The sequence below is a fragment of the Acinonyx jubatus genome, chromosome C1, assembly GCF_027475565.1.
Source record: "Acinonyx jubatus isolate Ajub_Pintada_27869175 chromosome C1, VMU_Ajub_asm_v1.0, whole genome shotgun sequence".
Lineage (NCBI taxonomy): Eukaryota > Metazoa > Chordata > Mammalia > Carnivora > Felidae > Acinonyx > Acinonyx jubatus.
Genome location: NC_069381.1, coordinates 44,747,753 through 44,769,842, shown reverse-complemented (window position 1 = coordinate 44,769,842; position 22,090 = coordinate 44,747,753). Strand labels below are relative to the sequence as shown.

General features: G+C 40.5%; 1 long non-coding RNA gene across 2 annotated transcripts in view; it reads left to right on the top strand.

Moving 5' to 3' along the window:
* LOC106975017 (uncharacterized) overlaps positions 1-22,090 on the top strand; it is a 240,249-nt gene that overhangs the window by 59,358 nt on the left and 158,801 nt on the right. The window contains exons 4-7 of one of the 2 annotated variants that reach the window (XR_008294900.1): positions 1,286-1,415; positions 6,353-6,483; positions 8,271-8,396; positions 20,019-20,193. This is a non-coding gene — a long non-coding RNA (uncharacterized LOC106975017). Of the gene's footprint in view, positions 1-1,285; positions 1,416-6,352; positions 6,484-8,246; positions 8,397-11,263; positions 11,354-20,018; positions 20,194-22,090 lie in introns of those variants that run through there. The other variant, XR_008294901.1, reaches the window with a different exon arrangement.

Genomic DNA, 22,090 nt, shown 5'->3' with positions numbered 1-22,090 from the left:
AACAATGTCAACTACTTGTCATAACAATTTACATTCTCTTTCGTATCCTCACCAACAGATAGCAAACTTAGTGATTTTTTTGTTAGTGTGGTAAGTGAATATCTTATCACAATTTGCATTTTCCGGACTTCTAAAAAGTTGAATCTCTTTTCAAATATTTTTTGCCGTGTAAGTGTGACTTTTTGTGTGTGTGAAATGCCAATTCATAACTTTTGCCCACTTTTTCTTCTGGGTTATTTGGTTTTCCTAATTAATTCTTTTCTCAAGTAGGTTGTGATGCCTCTCTGTCGGATATCAATTTTTCATATATGTGCAGCCCTGTTCTGTGAATCTCTTTTCTAATCCTATGATTGGTTTGTCTGTATCTATACCAATACTGTACTGTCTTCGTTAACAAGCTTTATAGTAAATCTTTATATCTGATAGAAGACATCCTTTCACTTTGGAAGTGTTTGGCTATTTCTTGGCCTTTGTTCTTTCACATACATTTTATTTTTGTTTATTTTTTATTGTATTCAGAAACACAGTTTTTTGAAAAAAGATACTCTATGCATTTCAGGCTTCTACTTCCTTTTTTTTTTTTTTTTTTTTTTAGAATCAGGGAGTCAGCTTCCTCAGAACATTCTAATGGGATTTTAACTGCAAGTGTCTTAAATCTGTAGATCAATTTGGAGATAATTAACATATTTAAAATAATCTCTCTTTATGGCTATGTTGTATTTTTCCATTAATTCAAATCTTCATTTAAATTATATTTCCAAGATCCTTAGCATTTTCTTATTGTTATATGTGAGTCTTTTATTTATTCTGGAGGTTGAAAGGGATGAAATGAAATTGTATATATTGATCTTAGAAGCAGCCACATTTTAAAATTATTTTACTATTTCTAAGAATTGGTCCATAGGTTCTTTTAGGTTTTCCAGAGATAGTTATATAATTTTCTAATATGACGGTCATTTTTCTTTTTATTCCCCTAGACCTAATTATTTTTGTGTCTTACCCTCGTCTGATGTCTCTAAGGAGCCAGGTTTTGCTCCTTCGAGAACTGCGGACTATTTAGCGCCTCAGGCTAAGAGAAAGAACAAGAGAAAAATCATAGGATCTGCACATGTCTTTTTCATCCAGGGGAATGATAAGATTACTTTCACTTAGAATGTTTTGAAAGGATGATGGAAAACAGAGTTATGTTTTAATTACTTTCCAAATCATGCTCATTGAACATATTAATTGCGCTCATATTATGTCAAATCAAGGGTTATTAGATATCATTATTTCCATTTTCCAGATGAAAACATTGAAACTAAAGAATGAAACACGTGCTGGTCAAAGTCACAGCTCTCTGAAGTATCAGAGCTGCAACTTGAACCCAGTCTGTCTGGATAATTCCAGTAAGCCAGGCTCAGTCAAAACTTGAGGTGAGTAGAGGGAGAGGCAAAGAATGCCCCTGAATTTCTAGTTAGAACCATAGAGCGCCCTGGGGCATGGTTAGCGGGATCGAGAAAGTCATGGAAGGTTTGTGGGGGGGCTGGAGTAAATGAGCTTGATTCCTGAGTCATTTTCCTTTCAAGCGGAGACCCATTTCTCCCTCATGGTCCAGTTCACAGGTGATTCAATTTTTTATTGTTGCTGTTAATATATGGAGAAGATCATTTTGTTAGAAATGTACTTAGCAGTTTGAGAGAAGCGCACACTGTCCTCTTTATGCTACTTTGTGGCTTGACCCTGTGGCTGGCTGTTCATAAATGCCCCTTTCAGCCAGCCAACAACAGCCACTGTGAGTCCCCAGCTACACCTAGTCCATCCTAGTCCAAGGTCCACAGCTATGGAATTCACTATCAGAGCAAATTGAAATGAATCCAAACCTCCATTTAGGATGCCCTGACATATTTCTTGCTTTGGGGGGAAGTGGTGGAGGGAAGCCCTATTAACAGCTCTATCAAAACAACAACAACAACAAAAAAGACTTTTTTTCTTAAGTCTCCCCTAAAGCTATTTCATCCAGAAATCTGGGACCTCCCCAGGAGTATAAATCTGTAACAGCGGTCTTTTTAAGACTCTTATTTAATCAGAACCATCCTTCCATAATGCAAGGGGCACCAGCTCTATCAGTCAACATCCCAGCTAGAAACAGATGACACTGTCCAACTGAATGATTTGAGGATGGTTTTCAAAAAGAAATATTCATGATGGTATAGTCAAGGGATGCTGGAGTACCCCGGGGCTAGTAACAGGAACTGATTAGAGGCTTATGCTATGAAGCTTGAGAAGAAGAAGCTTAGTTGTCAGAACCTAGAGAGGAACATCTTAGTAGAGGATCCCTGACAGGACCTGTGGCTTTCAGATCAAGGACATAGCCAACCTGACGTGATCTGTCATGAAAATAGCCTAAAGAATAAATACCTAATCTCACCTTCCTTCTGCCTTCTGCTCTCTTGTCTCCCTTTGGCTGAACCCATGGAAGCCATTGATCATGGGAACTTGTTGATGGGTTAATAAAGCCAGTGTCCAGGAGCACAGTGCAGGTTGGAGAGTGGTGGAAAGTAAATATAATGGTCCAGTTGGAAGAAATTTGGCAATGGCCACCACCTTTGCCCTTCAGCACCCCCTCTTGTCTTTGTCCAGGTGAAAGATTGATTCCCTCAACACAGATGGCACAAAAATCCCATCAGGTACCATAATGTCCCATGGGGATTTCAGTTTGATGAAATTCCTATCTGAAGCCTGAAAGAATTCTGGCCATCACCAGGTTTTTAAGGAAAGACTGTGGGTAGAAATAAAGGAGGGGGGGGGGCGGGGGACAAGAAAAATATTAATTAAGGAAAACATTCAGATATAACCTCAGCTTTCATATAAGTCTTATGAGGCCTATGTCAATAATTATAGCTGCCTTCTTCCACTGCCATTTGCATTTGCATTACTTGCTGCCAATTCCTCAGCTGGGTGACATTGTTTATCTATTGAAGTAACCCAAATCTTTATTCTTATGAGATGTAAGTCCTAGAAAATCCTGTTTTGGATTGCCCTCATTTTCCACTGAACAGAACTGTTGGAGAATAAGATGTACCCCAATGAATCCCCTACAGACACAGTTCTATTTACCACCATTGTGTAATAGCATCTCAATTTCCCTCTGGTAATTGGACTTAGAGATATCCTTGCTGGGGCAATGATACCCTTCTTTAACTATTGGTTCAGCAACATGAGTTGCTGAAAATATGAGGGAGTGGTAGTCTCAGTACTGTCTAATTCAACGTTAATAGAACTTTACTCTGATGAAAGTGTTGCTCCCTTAGGACAGTAGTAACCCCAAACCTATTGAACCCAGGATAATGGTTTCGCAAGCAAAAATTTCTCCATAGGAGGTTGTGTCCAACATAGTGTCAAAAGTGAGCCCTTGTTAGGCCATTTCATCATTCTCTCAAGCCAATTATATATGAATAATGGGACACATGGTAAGACTAGTAAAGTCTGTAAATGGAAACCCTGTGTTATACTTCCTTTGTTATAAAATGTTTTCACTAATTGGAAGCAATGATACGTAGGATGTTGTAGCAATGGGTAAAGTATTCTGTAAGGCCACAAAAGGTAGAACTGTCTTAAGGATGTGAGCAGGGAAGGAAAATCTTTCTCTAGGAATTGTGTCTATTCTTGTTAGAATAAATACTGCTCCCTCCATGATGAAATGATGGATTCAAGGTCATCAACCAGCTACTGGATAACCAGCTGATCCCCAGAAATAGTGCTGTATCAGGAGCTCAGAAATGGCTCTGCTGTTTCCAGGCTGGGTGCTCACCAGTGACAGATTAGATTTAGTCAAAACATTTTGTATCCAGAGATAATGCACATTCTAAAAATATCGTTCTCCATGTGAAAAAACTAAAGCACGCACACACGCACACACACACACATGCACACACACACACATACATACTATGGGATTAAAACAATAGCAAATTCAAATGAATCCAAGTAAAGCCCAGGTTGGTTTGTAGGGCTTTTTATTCCATCACATATTTTCCTAGCATCAACTATGTGCTGATGGCTCTTTGTAGAGCAGGGGATACAGAAGTGAAAATTGTAACTTCTAGGGCCTAAAATACCAAAGCAGTTTCTAAAATATAAAAGTCGCCATAAATGAAACATGTGCAAACACAAGAAAGAAATTGATTATTCCTGATGGTGTAAGGGAAGACATTAGCCTCAGACCCAAATGTTGAATAATGGCAAGATGTTCTAAAAGGTAAGGAAAAGTATGGTATTTCAGGAAGAGGGAAGCACTTTTGCAGTGTCACTGAGGCATAAGCATGAGATACCTCCCACCCTGATAATGCCAAAGCTTTCAGTTTGGTTGTGCCATTGGAACACGTGACCATACCAAAAGCAGTTGGGGAAGTATGGCTCGATTTATGAAGGCCTTGATGATGGAAGGCCTGTTCTGTGGAAGGCCTTGCGAACTGGGAAGTACTTCTGTCTTTGCCCAGGAGCAGGAAAGCACTGAAGGGTTTACAGCAAGGCAGTAACATGATCCATATTGTATGTTAGAAAGCACACCTGTAGAGGGATAATGATACGGGGCTAATAGGAGCTTATTAATTCAAGATAGGGAAGCAATGATGCTGACCTGATTAGAGTGTTTACAAGGGTTTTGTAAACGAGACATAGAGACGTAAGAGATACTTAGGAGATGATACCCTTATGACTTGGGAACAGATTGGATGAAAGATAAGTGAAAAACAGCAATTGATTAATTAATTAATTAATTAATTTATTTATATTGAGCTGTACCTGACACACAATGTTACATTAGTTTTCGGCGTACAACATAGTGATTCCACAACTTTATATGTTACACTGCGCTCACTACAAGTGTGGCTTCCCTCAGTTACCATATAACACTATTGTAATCCCGTTGACTATATTCCCTTTGTTATACCCTTCTTCCCCGTGACGTTTTCATTCCATAACTGGAAGCCAGTACCTTCTACTCTCCTCCACCCACTTTGCAAGAAAGGAAGACTTTTAAGTGTCTCCTGTGATTAGGACTTAAATGGCTGGTTTGGTGATGATGCCATTCGCACAAGACACAGGAAATAGAAGTTGGGGAAAAGAAATTTAGTTTAAATAAGCAGAATTAAGTTCCTGTAAGAGATGGAGATTCTGTCTTGTATAGTTTGGTAAGTATTTTTTAATTTAATTTATTTTTTTTAAGTTTTTTATTTATTTTGAGAGAAAAAGAAAGAGCACAAGCAGGGGAGGGGCAGAGACAGAGAGAGAATCCCAAGCAGGCTTCACACGGTCAATGCAGAGCTCAATGTGGGGCTTGAACTCGTGAACTGTGAGATCATGACGTGAGCCGAAATCAAGAGTTGGATGCCCAACCAGCTGAGCCACCCAGGCGCCCCTAAAGGAGTTTGAAGTAGAGCTATGTGTCTGGAATATAGAATCAAGTTCAGAATAGAAACCATAGGTTATACAGTTAAGAGCATTTTGGTAGTAGTTGAAATGATGAATGAGGATGAAATATTTTAGTAACAGTGTGCAGAGTAGAAAATCCTGTGTCTCCCCCTCTATGCTCTAAGCTCCATGGGACAGAATTGTCTACAAATTTCTGTTACCTAGAACAATGCTTGATACAAAGAAAATACTCAAAAATATCCTTAAGTGAGGAGTGAGAAAGGAATAAACTGAACAAGAATGAAGTGGATGAAATATAGGGAACACCAATATTTAAGAGAAGAGCAAGGGAAACAGTGAGAAGCTCTGAGAAAAAGTGGCCAAAGAGATAGAAAAACAAAACAAGAGGTGCCTGGGTGGCTCAGTTGGTTAAGCTTCCAACTTCGGCTCAGGTCGTGATCTCGTGGTTCATGGGTTTGAGCCCTGTGTCAGGCTCTGTGCTGACAGCTCAGAGCCTCGAGCCTGCTTCAGATTCTGGGTCTCCTTCGCTCTTTGCCCCTTCCCCACTTGCACTCTGTCTCTGTCTCAAAAATAAAATAAAAACATTAAAAACAATTTTTTTTAAAAAAAGAAAAAACAAAAGCAAGAATAGTACTTTAAAAGTCCAAGCCCAAGTAGGACAGTGAAAAGAAAGGAATGGCCAAAAAGGTCAAATGCTGCCAAGATGTCAAATAAGATAAAGGCAGGAATATGCACAGTGGAACTGGTGTTCAAGAGAGAAAAAGAAGGGCCAGCTTGCAGTGGATTTAAAAGTGAATAGGAACACAAAAATAATTGCAAAATAGATGAAAGACCTAAATGTGAGATAGGAAACCATCAAAATCCTAGAGGAGAAAATAGGCAACAACGTCTTTGACCTTGACCGCAGTAACTTCTTACATGACATGTCTCTTCGAAGGCAGGGGAAACAAAAGCAAAAATGACTATTGGGACCTCATCAAGATAAAACCTTCTGCACAGTGATGGAAATAATCAACAAAACCAAAAGGTAACCGACGGGATGGGAGAAGATGACATATTGGATAAAGGGTTAGTATCCAAAATCTATAAAGAATGTATCAAACTCAACACCCAAAAAGCCCAAATAATCCAGTGACGAAATGGCCAGAAGACATGAATAGACACATTTCCAAAGAAGGTATCCATATGTCTAACAGACACATGCTAAGCTGCTCAATATCACTCATCATCAGAGAAATACAAATCAAAACCACATTGAGATATAATGTCACACCTGTCAGAATGGCTAAAATCAACAACTCAGGAAACAGATGTTGGCGAGAATGGGGAGAAAGGGGAACCTCTTGCACTGTTGGTGGGGATGCTAACTGGTGCAACCACTTTGGAAAACAGTGTGGAGTTTCCTCAAAAAATTAAAACTAGAACTACCCTACAGCCCAGCAATTACACTACTAGGTATTTATCCAAAGGATACAAAAATGCTGATTTGAAGGGGCACATGCACCCCAGTGTTTATAGCAGTGCCATCAACAATAACCAAATTATGGAAAGGGTCCAAATGTCCATCGACTGATGAGTAGATTAAGAAGGTGCGGTATAATATACAATGGAATACTACTTGGCAATCAAAAAAATATGAAATCTTGTCATTTGCAACAAAGTGGATGGAGTTAGAGTGTATTATGCTAAGCAAAATAAGTCAGGCAGAGAAAGACAAATATCATATGATTTCACTCATATGTGGAATTTAAGAAACACAACAGATGAACATCAGGGAAGGGAAGGAAAAATAAAATAAAAACAGAGAGGGAGGCAAACCATAAGATACTCTTAAATCCAGAACAAAGTGAGGGTTGCTGGAGAGGAAGTGGGTGGAGGGATGGGTTAAATGGGTGATGGTCATTAAGGAGGGCACTTGTTGGAATGAGCATTGAGTATTATATGTAAGTGATGAATCACTAAATTCTACTCCTGAAACCAATACTACACTGTATGTTCACTAACTTGAATTTAAAAAAATAAATTAAAAAAAAATGAATGAGGGATGAGAAAATGGAGCCAGAGAAAGAAAGAAAAATTCTTGAGAAAATTAGATGAAAGAAAGAAAAGAAAGAAAAATAGATAAAAGACAAAGGAAGATTCAGGAACAGGATTTAATTTTTCATTATTTTTTTGTTGGTCCTCGTCTTCAAAAAAAAATGTGATTTCTTTTGGGTGCATAAGACTGATGAGGGTTCTGTGCCACAGGAGGAAGGGAAAGGTTGTACCTTAAACAGGAGGTTATTGATGAAGCAAGATTTCAGGAGAGACTTAACCAGACGTTGGAGGAAATGGTTGTAATTTTCCATTTTAGCGGCAGCTGGAAGGACCTTCATAGTCACCTTCATTTTGGATTTTGGAAAGACCTGGCTCGAGATTCCTCTTGTCTCTCTGGACTTTTCCATGGGTTTCTATGCCCGGTTTCCATCAGCTGCTGCAGCTCAGGATGTATCCTGGCTGGAGTAGGGAAGAAAGGAAATTGAGGAAGACTTTGGTGAAAGGGATCCAGCATCTGCTCGCCTCTGGGAGCTGACTCAGATGCTCAGCATCTCCCCACACCCAGCTTGTTGTGCTCGGGTTTTGTGCTTTCCTGTGGAGTCCTCTTTATTTTTCCCCCTGAATCAGAGTGGGTTGGGAAATATAAACACAGGAATCATGACAAACTTGTCCATGTGGGAAAGAAAAGATGTCACTGCAGTTTTAGTGGAGCGTCTGGGTAGCAGTTACAGCAGAGAAAGAACGAGAAGGCTTCATTAGGACAAAAACCTTTACTTCTTTTTTCTTTTTTTCAGTAAACAAATGTTCTTTGGTCTTAGGTGGAAATTCAGAGATGAAAAGGCCAAGTTTCCTGTCCTCAAGAAATTGCTGGTGTGATCAGGTCGAGTTGTAAAAATATGATCCACCAAGAACCAAGATCCCCTGGAGAGGAAGCCAATTTGCAGGTAAGTTATGTACATCCCCTCCCACCCCAGCTTGAGAACTGGGGATCCGGGGACAAATGACGAGAGAAGTCTGTTTGGCGGAAGGAAGTTTCAGCACGCATAGAGTGGGGTGACTGATTTTTTGGCAGCAGCTGAAATAAAAACAATAGAAGAAAAAAAGCAGAAGTGAAAAAGACTCTTACTTCTTCATTCAATATTTATGGGCCTCCTACTATGGGCCAGGCATGGGTGAAAAGCCTTGCATGACGTGTATGGGGAGGGAGTGATATCTCCCTGTGCAAACTCAGAAAAATCTCACAGTATCTGGCCCACTGATCCTCATCCTGGGATCCCTAGACCTCCAGAAGTCCAAGAAGGGAGTCGTGATGGATCCGTGGTTATTTTAAATGTCTAAACCTGAACTGAAGGTATTTCAGTATGACCGAGTATGGAGGGGAGGGTGGGAGTGGCTGTTGCAAGATGTGAAAGAGGCCATTCCCCCTCTGAAGAATGAAATACTTCCCGTTCTCCAAGATGTCACGCTCTGGGTGTGTGACACGCATTACATCCCTTATGCCTTCTCTCCTTCCTAAGCAATTCTGAGTCCTTTAAGACTTGGAGCAGGTGCCATGTTATCAGGCCTGGGCAAGATCATGTTTCTCTTCCATATCCCATACACCTAGCGTTTTCCCTGTCAAAACCTTGATCGCTCCCAGTATATTGGAACTGTTCCCATTGATGTTCCCCATAAGACTGCAAGACCCCCAGCCATGGGATTATCTGTGACTCATGGCCCAAACTCCAGCATCCAGCATATGTTCCACCTAACATAATGCCCAGCTCATGGAGGTGCTTTATAAACATGTGTTTCATGAAGTTATAAGCCAGAGAAAGAGCAAGAGGGTTTCATCTGCCTAAAAATTTTACTTCTGCCTTTTTCCTTTCTTTTAGTTTCCTTTCAGCTGCTGTAAAAGACCCAGCCACCTCACCTCACACTTTGTGTGTTCAAACTTTGTTTTCCAGCACATACTTCTCCTTCAGTTTTGTCTTAGAACCCTTAGTTCTCAGAGCTGGGGGACCATGTAATTCATCCTGCAAGATATCTTCCTCTTCAGAAGAACTTGGCCTGACACTGCACGGGGCAGTGGAAAGAGTGCCAGCCAGAGGACCCAAGAGTTGCTTTCTGGATCTGGCTCTGCCACTGATTCATTCAGTGGCCTCTACTACTTACTTGCCTTCTTGGAGCTTTACCTCTTTTGTAAAAAGGAGTGAGCGGGGATTGGATACCAGGTGGGAAGTAGCATAGTATGGGGAAACAGACAGGAACATTGTGGAATCACATACATCTGGGGTAGGATCCCCTACCCCACATGTCCTCTTTGTCGGTAACTTTCCTGAATCAATGCCTCCTGTGTGAAAAGGAAATGAGGATCCCTGGCTCTTTAAGCCATCGTGAGACGATGCGGGCAAATGTACAAAGTGCCTGTCATATGGTAGCTAATGAACAAATCACATTAAGCTTCTTCACCTCCAGGGCTCTTCCCATTTTCATATTTTCGTATTCTAGATTTATATACACAATCAATCTCAGTCAACATTTTGCCTCCCCTCATATAGTTATGAAAATACTTTATCCGTTTAACCTTTTCTTATTCGTTCACTTAAAAATACTTATTCCAGGGATGCCTGGGTAGCTCAGTCATTTGAGTGCGGGACACTTGATTTTGGCTCAGGTCATGATCCCAGGGTCATGAGATTAAGCCCCATGTTGGGCTCTGCCCAGAGTGTGGAGCCTGCTTAAGATTCTCTCTCTTTCCGCTACTCAAGTGTGCACATGCACATGCATTCTCTGTCTCATCTCTCAAACCAGGAAACTCTTAACTATAGAGAAAAAGCTGAAGGTTCCTGGAGGGGATGTGTGGGTGGGGATGGGTATGATAGGAGATGGGGATTACGGAGTGCACTTGTTGTGATGAGTACCAGGTGTTGTACGAAATTGTTGAATCACTATATTATACACCTGAAACTAATGTAACACTGTATGTTAATGAACTGGAGTTTAAATAAAAACTGGAGGAGAAAAAATTTAAAAAGATAAAAACCCTCCATTTATTCATTCAATATTTTAATAACTCACTTGGGAAAAAAAAATCCTACCTCTGCTCTCTAAGTATTGGCTAAGTGATCCTAGAGTAGTGGTCCTCAAAATTTTTGGTCTCAAGAACCCATTACACTATAGAAAATTGTCAAGGAACCCCAAGAACTTTTGTTTACATAGGATGTATTTATTGAGATTAGACATTAGAACTGAGTGGGGTGCCTGGAAGGCCCAGTAAGTTAAGTGTCTGACTTCCCCTCAAGTCATGATCTTGTGGTTCATGAGTTCGAGCCCTTGCTGACAGCTCAGAACCTGGAACCTGCTTCGGATTCTGTGTCTCCCTCCTCTCTGCCCCACCCCTGCTTATGTGTGCACTCGCTCTCTCTCAAAAATAAACATCTAAAAAAGAGAAATTAGAACTGGGGAATTATGGGACGATTTATTAATTTATTTTAAAATGACAGTATTCCATTTCATGTTTATAGAAATGGCATTTTAATGAAGAATAATTATATTTTATAAGATAAAAATAATTAGTCAAAAGGGTGGCATTGTTTTATATTTTTCAAATCTCATTAATATCTTTTTTTAATATGAAATTTATTGTCAGATTGGTTTCCATACAACAGCCAGTGCTCATCCCAACAGGTGCCCTCCTCAATGCCCATCACCCACCCTCCCTTCCCTCCCACTCCCCATCAACCCTCAGTTTATTCTCAGTTTTTTAAGAGCCTCTTATGGTTTGGCTCTCCCCTTTCTAACTTTTTTTCATTAATATCTTATTTAATAGAAGACTGGATTCTCACATCTGCTCTGAAGTCAGATTCTGTGCAGTGTAATGTTTTGTCAAAGTCTGTGCAGAGAACCCGGTCTCACACAGATAGGTAAAGTATAGGAGTCATTTTAATAATCTTATCAGACAATTGTGGATGTTCTTCTTTGATACTACACCAAAACTTGACAAGTGATAATTTCTTAAATGTTAGTTACAATGTGAAATCTGAAACCATATCAGTGAGCTTTTCACATTCTACTGCACTGAAATCCACTGGTCTACCTTTCCTTTGAGTGGATTTTTTTTCTTTTTTTACCCACGCATAACATTTTAACATCATGCACTGGTCATATGGAAAATATCAATTCACTGAATTATGCAGATCTTCAGAATGTTGACTCATTTCATTATACAATACAAAAAATCACATTCCTTATTATCACCACCAATCTCATCAGAATGTGAGTATTAGAATGTTGTCAAGCTCATGAATGGCAGATACACATTTTCCAAAATTTAAATTCTTGCTTGAAAGCTTGAGTTTAACCATTGGCAACAAATGCCATGAGTTGTTTTTCTGGAAATGGCAGGCTCTTTTTATTCAATTTTAAGAAAATGTATGACATATGCCCGTGTCTAAATAGCCATAGTTTGTCAGTCTCTCTTACAAGTAATACAAATATTTTTTATTGCTCCCTCTTAAAGCATGTTTGAGTGCAATTGAGTTTTATTTTTATCTTTTAACTGTGAGTGCATGGTGTTAAAGAATACAACGATTAATACAGTTTGGTGCCACTGCCTTGACTCGTGCTAAAGCATCAGCTGTTTACTCACGATGGCTTCTCGCCATCAGTCAACACAGTGTCAGCACAAATGTCAACACAGTAAAAGAAGCAATACTTCTTTCTATTATTATGAAAATAGTTTTTACCTCAGAGACCCCCTGAAAGAATCTTGGGTATTCCCAGGGTCCATAGACCACATTTGGGAAACATTGCTAGTATTTTTTTATTTTAAAAGGTGAGCTAGCCTCAAATGTGGACTAGACATCAAGCATAATTTGAAAGCATTTCTCACTTTTCTTTGATAATGACCATGGCTTCTTTTCCAGATGACATCTGCCTAGTATGTAATTGGTGACTACATCCAAGTAAACATGTGGAAAATGAGAGCAAGTGGGTGTGTGGGCTCAGAGGGAATTGCTTGTTTGGAGGATGATGGGAGAGCACAGTTCTGGAAGGAGTTCAGTTCTATGAGTGTATATTTCTGGTCTTCAAAAGATTACCACATACATGCTGTCATACAATTTATAATGTGCCTGAGGGAGGTAGCTTAATGTAGAGAAGGAACATGGGCTTTGCACTCAGCCAGTCTTGGGTTCCTATACCAGCTCTGTTGCTACTGTCTATGTGATCTCTACCAATTAACTTTACCCTGCTAAGCCTTGATTATCCCATCTGGAAAATGAAATTACTGCTTAGAATAATGTGATGTTAGCCATTTAAAGGATGGGACATTGAGTGGATGCTCTGATGTACCATACTGACCCCCCTTCAGGAATACACTTGTTACTGTAGGGAGTGCTGCTGAAGACAGCCCTCAGTGTCAGTCTTGGTGAAAAAAGAAAACTGTTTTGCCCAATGTCACAACACCTCTTAATGGGCAGCCTGCTTCCAATGACTGATCTATAGCCTGGCTACCTCATCTCAACTTGGTACATTTCTGAAAGGCCATCTCAGCTCCAGTACTCCTCATGGGGTCAGCTGATGTCTTTGTTGGACTGTATTAGAGCTCAGTTTCTCACTCTGCCCAACCCTGTGTCCCTCCCCTTCCCTTCCACAGGTGTCATCCTAAGTCTCCTGAATAGAGTCCTGTATGCTAATCTTCAATTCAGATTCTGGTTTCTGGTGAGCGCCACCTGATGCCGATGTTCTATTAATGTTGTAATTATTATTCATGATCCTCCACTCCCTATGATGGTGTGTGGGCCCTGGTAGCTAGGGACCCTTTGTGTGCTGATCCCTGGTGGTTGTAAGAGGAGGGTTTTGAAACTGGAGCCAGGAGAAGGCTGAATTCATCTTCACCAATTAGGAGGGAGTGAATATAGTTTGTGGGAAGGAAGAAATGGAGTTGTTGTAATGGGAGGAGAGATGGGGAGGCTGGGAGAGAAAAAGACAACAAGAACCACCCCCCCTTGGAATAAGACTAAGAGGAGACTGGGGGGGTTGGACATGTCTGGTGAGGATTTTTATATAATAGATTCTGGAACCACCATGTTTGGGTACAAGTCCCTGCTCTGACATTTACTTTCTCTTTGAGCAAGTTGTGTTATACCTTTATGCCTCATTTTTCTCATCTGTAAAGTAAGAATATTAAGAATACCTACTTCAAAGAGTTGTTTTGAAGATTCAGTGAGCTCATTGGAAATAAAAAATGAGAACTAATTTTTTCCATATTTTTATCACTATCCAATGGGAAGTTAGAGAAGCATGCAAAATTACAGTAATAATGATGTAGATGTACATAACCTCAATAGTTTCATTGAAGACAGAGTCCCTAAGACTGTGTAGGAGAAAGAAGTGAAGTCTTTGCAGAAGAAGGAACATTTGAGAGATTGTAGAATCAGTAGAAGCTTGCCAAAGAAGACAAGTATGGCAGGGCAGACAGGATAACACCTGCAAAGGCTTAGAGGTATGATAATTCTGGAGACCATGGGGATTTCTACTGTTACTGATTTGCTCTGATGGAAAGCTACAGTCTGCAGGAGGAAGTGAGTGGCTGGAGATGACATGGAGAATTGTGCAGCCCCCAACCAGCTCCACTGGATCCTATATGTCAGCTGGGATTTCATCCTGTGGGTGCAAAGTAGCACAATTACAAATATATTTGAGCAAGGATGTTTTACTAAAGTATTGTTTGTAACAGCCAAAGACTAAGTGTAAATTTAGTATGTTTAAGTATGGGATTGATTACATTTAATTATGGGAATTTAAATGGAATACTATGTGATCATGAGAAAGAATGAAGCAGAAAGATATATGTGCAGACATGGGACAGTCTCCCCTTTCTACTTACAGGAGACCAAAGGATGATGTACAGCACAGCATAGAGTGTCCGTTCATCTGTATAAACACATGGTGTGCATGGAATGTCTTTGGCAGAATACTCAGAAATCAATAACAGTAATTGCCTTTGGAGAGGGGAACGTGCTGAATGGTCTGGAGTGGAAGACTATTATGGAATGAATGCTTGTGTACCCCCAAAGTTCTTATGTTGAAGTCCTAACCCCCAAAGTGGCTATATTTAGAAGTGGGACCTCCAAAGAAGAAACGAAGGTTAAATGAGCTCATAAAGATAAGATCCTTATCCAATAGGATTAGGGTCCTTTTAAGAAGAGACATCAGAGAACTCTCTCTCACTCGGCCCAGGCACCGAGAAAAGGCTCTGTGAGGGCATAATGAGAAGGCGGCTGTCTAGAAGCCAGGGGGAGAGCTCTCACCAGAAACCGAATTGGCAGGAACCTTGATATTGGACTTCTATCTTCCAAGACTGTGAGAAAATAGATTTCTGTTGTTTAGGCCACCCGATGTGTCGTATCTTGTTACGGCAGCCAAAGCAGACCAATGGAAAGAGAGACTTACTTTTAATTGTAATTCTTTCCTTTATATTATAGATAGTTTTAAATTATTTGTGTTCCCAGGTCTCACCAGCTTATGAAAGAGCCACTAAATTGAGAGAGTAGGAAGCACCTCCCCTTTCCTTCACGAGAATTTCAAAGGTCCCAGTTCTCTCCTTTCAAGCCTCTTCCCCTGTCTTGACAGTGGGCTGGAGGTCATGTCTTCCCCAGAGTACTGCTGTTGCAGACATCTCTCTGATGCCTACAAGACTCCAGAAGTAGATGCTGCTGTTCCTTCATAATTTGATCTTGGGCATCAGTGTTGCCCCGTTTGCCTTAGTTTTGCCCCAGGTTGGCCTGGGTAGCAGAGGAGCAGCTGCAAAACAGTAAAGAGTACTGATTTCAGAGTTAGCCAAGCTCATGATTGAGACCTTGGCTCTGAACCTTATTAGTGGACTTGCATAGCCATCTATGAAACTTCTCTGAGCCTCTGTTTTTTCATTTGAAAAAGGAGAGACCCATTATGAAGATTAGTAATGAAGCATAGAGTGTGCCCAGCACCTAGTAGACACCCATTGTGGCAGCTGTTATTACAAATGTCAGGGTTATTTTTCTTGTCTCTTTTGCAGCTCTTGAAAGTGACTTTGCCAACCCAAGAAACACCAATGTTCATTCTGTCCCCGATTAGTAGGATTGCTTCCTTGCTTCCTCTGTATCCAGACTATAACTTCTTACTCTTCCTGTTTTGTTATGGCTTCTAATTTTGAGGAATTTGGAATACATTTTTTCTGGGCTGGTTGGAGGACATTTATATAGGAGTACCAGTAGCCACAGATAACTTCTTGCTGACTGTAACCACCAGACACTGATTTTCTTTTAACTTACAGTTATGTCCTGTTCAACCTACAGTTTGGGGGCAACCTTTGAATGGACTACCTTTGAGAACTTAATACTCACTAACTTGGAGGAAGCATATTCCACAATTTTTTATTTGTCTCTCAGGCAGATAGTTTAATGAAATAAGAAGAATGTTGGCTTTGAGGTTGAATGTTCCTGCATTGATCTTGATTTTGTCTCTGCTAGTTGGGTGAACTTGGGCAAGTTATTTATCTGGTTCTGTCATCTGTCCAATGGAGGTAGTTCCTCTCTCGCAGAGTGGTTGGGAGAACTCAATGAATTATTAAATGTCAAGTATACTTATACAATGCTTAATATGTATTATAGAACTAGTAAATGTTAGTTCCCCTTTTATCTACTTGCAAATAAGAACACTGTTGGCTTTCAGAGGTGTGCTAGAACATCTAAGTCAGCATGGGGATTGAAGTTGGTCTCCTCCACCTCCAAATTAAAATTAAGTTGGGTACAGATTCTTTAATTTTTTTTAAATTTTTATTATTTTTTTAATATAATTTATTGTCAGATTGGCTTCCATACAACACCCAGTGCTCGTCCCAACAAGTGCCCTCCTCAATGCCCACCCCCCACTTTCCCCTCTCCCCCACCTCCCATCAACCCTCAGTTTGTTCTGTGTAGTTAAGAGTCTCTTATGGTTTGCCTCCCTCCCTCTGTTTGTAACTTTTTCCCCCCTTCTCTTCCCCCATGGTCTTCTGTTAAGTTTCTCAAGATCCACATATGAGTGAAAACATATGGTATGTGTCTTTCTCTGACTGACTTATTTCAGTTAACATAATACCTTCCAGTTCCATCCACGTTGCTTTAAATGGCAGGATTTCATTCTTTCTCATTGCCAAGTAGTATTCCATTGTATGGAAAGAGCCTAAATGTCCATCATCTGATGAATGGATAAAGAAGATGTGGTTTATATATACAATGGCTGCAGATTCTTAAATGTACCCAGTTCACACTGTAGATTAGAGAGCCACAGCTCATTTTAAGTGATAAACAGTAGGCCTTTGGAGTCAATTGTGTGAATAGCTTTCAACAATTTTACAAGGGTATCTGTTAAGAAATTCTAAACAGGAATTGTACACACATCTTTAAAATTATCCATTCGCCCTGCCTCTTCAATGATTTAGAAATATTTTATTTTGTATTGACATATTTTTGTAAGCGATCCCAAATTCGTTGTGGAAAGAGTAGCAGTATAGAACACATAAACCAAACAATGAAATGAAGTACAATAAATGAAAGAGCCAAAGAAAGGATTTGTCCAGGGCAACTTTCTGCCTCCATGTGTGTTTTGCATCTTAATTATCCTGAAAGCTTTGAGAGAAACATGCCATTTTAATGACCAAACACTACTTGACCTTTCTTTTTTTTTTTTTCTACCCACAAAGAAAACATCTAAAGAACAAAACTTTCTGATATGGAACAAATTCTTATTTTTCTCTGGCACATCATTTATGGTCTTGTCAAAGACAGAGGAAGAAAGGCTTGCTGAGGGTCATGGGAGCGTGTGGTGCTTGAGAGGCACCTGGCATTCCTGGCTCTGTCTCCTACTGGGGCATAGAGCTGTGTGGAGAGCTGGACGTTTTCAATCACACACTCGCTTAGTCTGTAACATTAACCCTATGAGCCTTCTCCACTCTTCCCATAATATTTGCTGTGTATCTCCTTCCCCAACCCTGGGCTGATAGAACAAACTAGTAGAATCAGTTGACACAACCTCTATCAGAAGCAACGGGGCTCGTCTTATCCAGAGCCAATAACATACAACATACAAGATGGCTGAACTCCAAGGTTGCTGCACATTAACATACAAGAGGGAAATTATCAGTGGAGAAATACAGTCAAGCCATGTGGATGGGTGACAAGAAGTCCTTTGGCCAGAGGAACAGATTGCATACCAACGCTGCCCTGGCTCACTGCCCTGAAGAAATACATAGCAATCCACACTCGGGGAAAATTCCATGAAATAGCAGAGCAGAAACCTCCTGAAGCCAATGGCAGCACACTCCAAGAAAAACATCCAATGAACCAAACCCCAAACAACGCAGACCTCAGAAACGTAAATAAAAATTAACTGAAAAAGGAAACCTTCAGAGTCTTGGGAAGGAACACAACAGATTAAGTGACCACAAAACACTAAAACACCAACTAGTTATTTACCCACTGCTTTGTGGTAAATACAAGGCCCGTAGTCTCCAGGAGGTTATTTCTGGGCGCCAATGACTTAGCACATAGGCCAGCAAAGAGCATGGACTTTATTTTCCTTCCCAGGGCAAGTGGCATTTATAATGGTCCTGAGAACCAGAAGGAAGTTCCTTTGAACCTCTTTGTCTTATAGCTATTTATAAGGATGAGAGAGGAGCAGAGAGTGGGAAAAACATTGGGGTTAAAGTCAGAAGCCTTGGGTTTGTGTGCCCTGCCCCTTACTAACTCTGCTATCCTGGGCAAGCTACTAAACCACGCTGAGTTTCAGTCTCCTCATTTGGAGAGATGAATGGATAATAGCAATTTGTCCCTCACAAGGTTGATATGAATATTAAATGTAAAAAGGGATATAAAGAGAACTTCATAAGAGGCAAACTACACCAAGACAGCCAGTTGTTCCTATTACTGTTCTACTTCATTTATGTCGGATCATAGGAGAATTAGCATCTACCTACTTTGGATGAATTTCTTGAGAGCTGAGATGTGCCCCTTTGAGCATCTATTCCAACCAGTTTGGTTAAAATCTATAACCATTCACCTCTTTTAAAAGATTATAGAATATAGATTAGAGTTGTCTTGATGACTTAAAATCAAAGTTATAAACACCTGCTGTTGTTCTAAGTAGCACTACCGTTCTGTGTGTTTGTTTTGGATTTTTTTTCCTTCTGGGAGTGGACGCATAGCCTCAACCACTGACCTGTCTTAATAGCTTCTCCTACCTCTATTCTGCTTGTCTATTTCCAATTTAGTCAAAACCAGATAACCAACCTCATTAAAAATGAGTGCTAACTCTGAATCAGGGAGTCTCTATTTAGAATCTTAGTAAGAAAATATGTGGTGTTCACGCGGGGACTTTGAAAGTACCACAGTGGAGCTCAAAGATCATTTTTCTGGCTTGAGATTAGAGAATGGCAGGTGTTCGACAAGCTGACCTCAGGGTGAACATGTGGTGCCTGCGTTAGGAATATTTTGGATGGATTTGGTCTGCTCACATCTCTCTCACATTTTGATGTAACTGTAAGTGTGATAATGGTCATTTTACAGTCCGTGAAGAGTGAAGGCTGAATCAGAAGGATTAACATGAGGGACAACGAAGTGTCTTGAGGACTTGTGGAGCATGCCTGCGTGTGTCACAATGTATATGATATCTTAGACTGTTTTGAATAAATTAAATTCCCTATTTAGGCCCAGAAACGTTCAGTTCAGCAAAATCAGTTATTGGATTGATTTCTTCTCTGGACTGACTCACTGTTTTATTAATTTTCCCTAAATAAATTGTTGTTTTAGCACCATCACCTCTCGCCATGATGGAATCATGATAGAATCACAGAGGTTTCCTAGTAGAGGAAACCTTCCAGGTCGTACAATCTTCTGGCTTCCATACACGACTCTGAAGACCCATGTTGGTCCTGACAAATTTTCACCAGTCTGTGGAATGATAAGAAAAAAATAAGGAAAATAGGACAATGCAGCATTCTTTTCCTAAAATTAACTCATCCCATTTAAAGTGATGCCTTGTGTTCTGATGTCTTTCTCTTCCTTCTCTTCTGGTGTCCTTTACCCTTTTGTCTGAGATGATTATAATGGTAAGTAGCTGTTAACCTGAAAAATGCCTATTCATCAAATAACAGAGTTGACAGTGCTATGTTAGGCTCCTGGTCTGTGGGTGTTTTGTGTGGTTGTTTGATCTCTGGATTTCAAAAATGTGAGAACTACAGATCTAGACCAGCTCCTTCCATTTTCAGACGAGGGAACAGAGACTCTGAGAAAATTTACACAACTGAAGTTCACACAACTAGGAAGTTGGAAAGCTAAGAACAGAGCCTGGACTTGCTGCTCTGTCTCCTTCAGCGCTGTGTCCTTCCACAGCTAGAATGTCAGTATTATTACCAGTTCTGTGGGATGTCAGTATTATTACCAGTTCATGAGACTCTGGAAGAGGAAGGTAGTGGAGAAAAGGGAGCCTCTATTTCTTGACCATGATGATGTGCCTGACCCAATGATGCTTCATGTGTATTATTTCCTTTATTCCTCCAACAGCCCTAAAAAGAAGCTAAAATTGAACGCATATTATAATTCAGTGCATTATTGAATGCATGTAACGAGGAAAACCACGTTCAGAAATGCGAGCCAATTTGACTCAGAATCCATCAAGCCATATTACCACCAACCTCCATGTCGTCCGACAAGCATTTGAGTGGCTTCCCTGTACAAAGTAAGTCTAATGCTAATGTGAAAGATTTTAGCAAATTATAAAGTGATGAACGAAGATCTCATAATTTTTTTACTATTCCTCTCAAACAGTCCTATGAGGCTGGTTATTATCATCTCCATTTTATAGATGAGAAATACGCAAAGAGCATGTAAACATTGCTGAGCTGAGGCTGGCTTCCTGACTCCTCATCCTGGCCTCTGTGTTCTACATTCACTATGTTAGGGATATCTTATTCTGGAGAAGAAACATGGTGCACCAGAAACACTTCAGTCCACAAAGGATTACGAGCCAATCGGCCATAATTGTTGCTTTGAAAAGGCAGGAGCAAAAGTAGAGTTGATGGAGATTCCAGGCGTGAAAGGGTCGTAAGTTCTGGGCTTTCCAATACTAAGCCATCCTCCTCCAGATGATTTTAATAATCTCCAGCACATGTGTTCTAACCCCTTGATGCTGTACAATATGTGTAACCAAATAAAAGATCGCTCCAGATTCGGAGATTTACTGTTTGTGATGGGAAAAGGCCAACCAGATGACATCATTTATATTCCAAATATGAGCTGCTGCCAAGGCTGGTGATGTTAAGCTGGAGAAATTGATCCTCAACGTTATTCTGTGAAGGAAAAAAGAGAAAAGATCTTGGCTGAGACAGTATCTTTTTGTTACTTATGTGAGTATGAAGACTAGTTTCATAAACTTCTGTTGTATCTAGGATTGCTTATGTCCGGTGTGTGGACTGTTTAGACACACAATGACGTCCATATAATTAAACTTACCAAGTTGGGTGATCAGAGTGACCACTTGGTTGTTGTTGTTGCCGGATGGATAACCGATGAGGGATTGACCTGAGGCTTGTCTGCCCCAGCAGACAGGGTATCCGAGCTGTGGTCACTTGTTCAAAAGCAAAGGTGCCCAGTTTGTCATGTGGAGGGCAGTGGACTCTGCACCCATTCCCCAGCTTCTTCCTCACATGTGATTATTTTCTAGCATCCATATTCTCCATTACCATGAAACCCAGGGAAAGTTGACACCATTTTCAGTTTCAACGGTAGATCTTGATTAATCTAAATTAATAAACGCATGGCATTCTCCCCATGGCCGGTGATTCAGGAGTGACTTCTGAGTATAATCAGCTAAGTGAAAGGACTTAGGTTCCATGCTCGAGGAAGTGGGTTTTCCCTCTCTTTCTGGATAGATGATGGCAGAAGCACAGAGCCCCCCATTGCTAATGGCATCCATTTTACAATCGCAAGGAGGAGCAGGTTTAGAATGAAGTCAGTGTTGAGGATGGCTGAATGGAGAGATGGAAAAAACCAAAATGCTTGATTATATCATTGAGCCTCTGTGCTGTGCTTTCCCTGTCTCTGGGCTTCCTTTCATATACTATATCATTTCCTTATTATTTAAGCCAGTTTGAGTTTCTATTGCTTGCCCCTGAAGGCATCCTGATTGGGAGAGGTGCACATTTGCTTCCTGAGGTCCCATGCACATTTGAACCACATTTTCGTGGTGTTTTAAAGATAGAGTCTTGAATTTATGTCTAAGGACTTTATGCGTCCAGCTGCCACCACACTCAAAGTGGTCTAAAACAGAAATCACTCGCAACATTGCCTGGCTTCTTGATCTTGACCCTCCCAGCCTCATGTCCAACCCTTCCAGCCTCATCTCTAGCCATGCTCATCAGCCCCTCTACAGTCTTTCAGTTATCCTATGCCTTCTGGTCTCTCACCTCTAGCGTTGCCCACACTTTTTCCACTGACTCTATGGATCTCCTTGACTGCCTTTTCCCCATACTCCCGCTCCATCAAACCTTGACTTAGGCACCATTTCCCCTGGGCAGTCTTCCCTTCATTGGTCCTTCTAATACTTCCCTAGCACCTTACTCATCCCCTATCAGAGC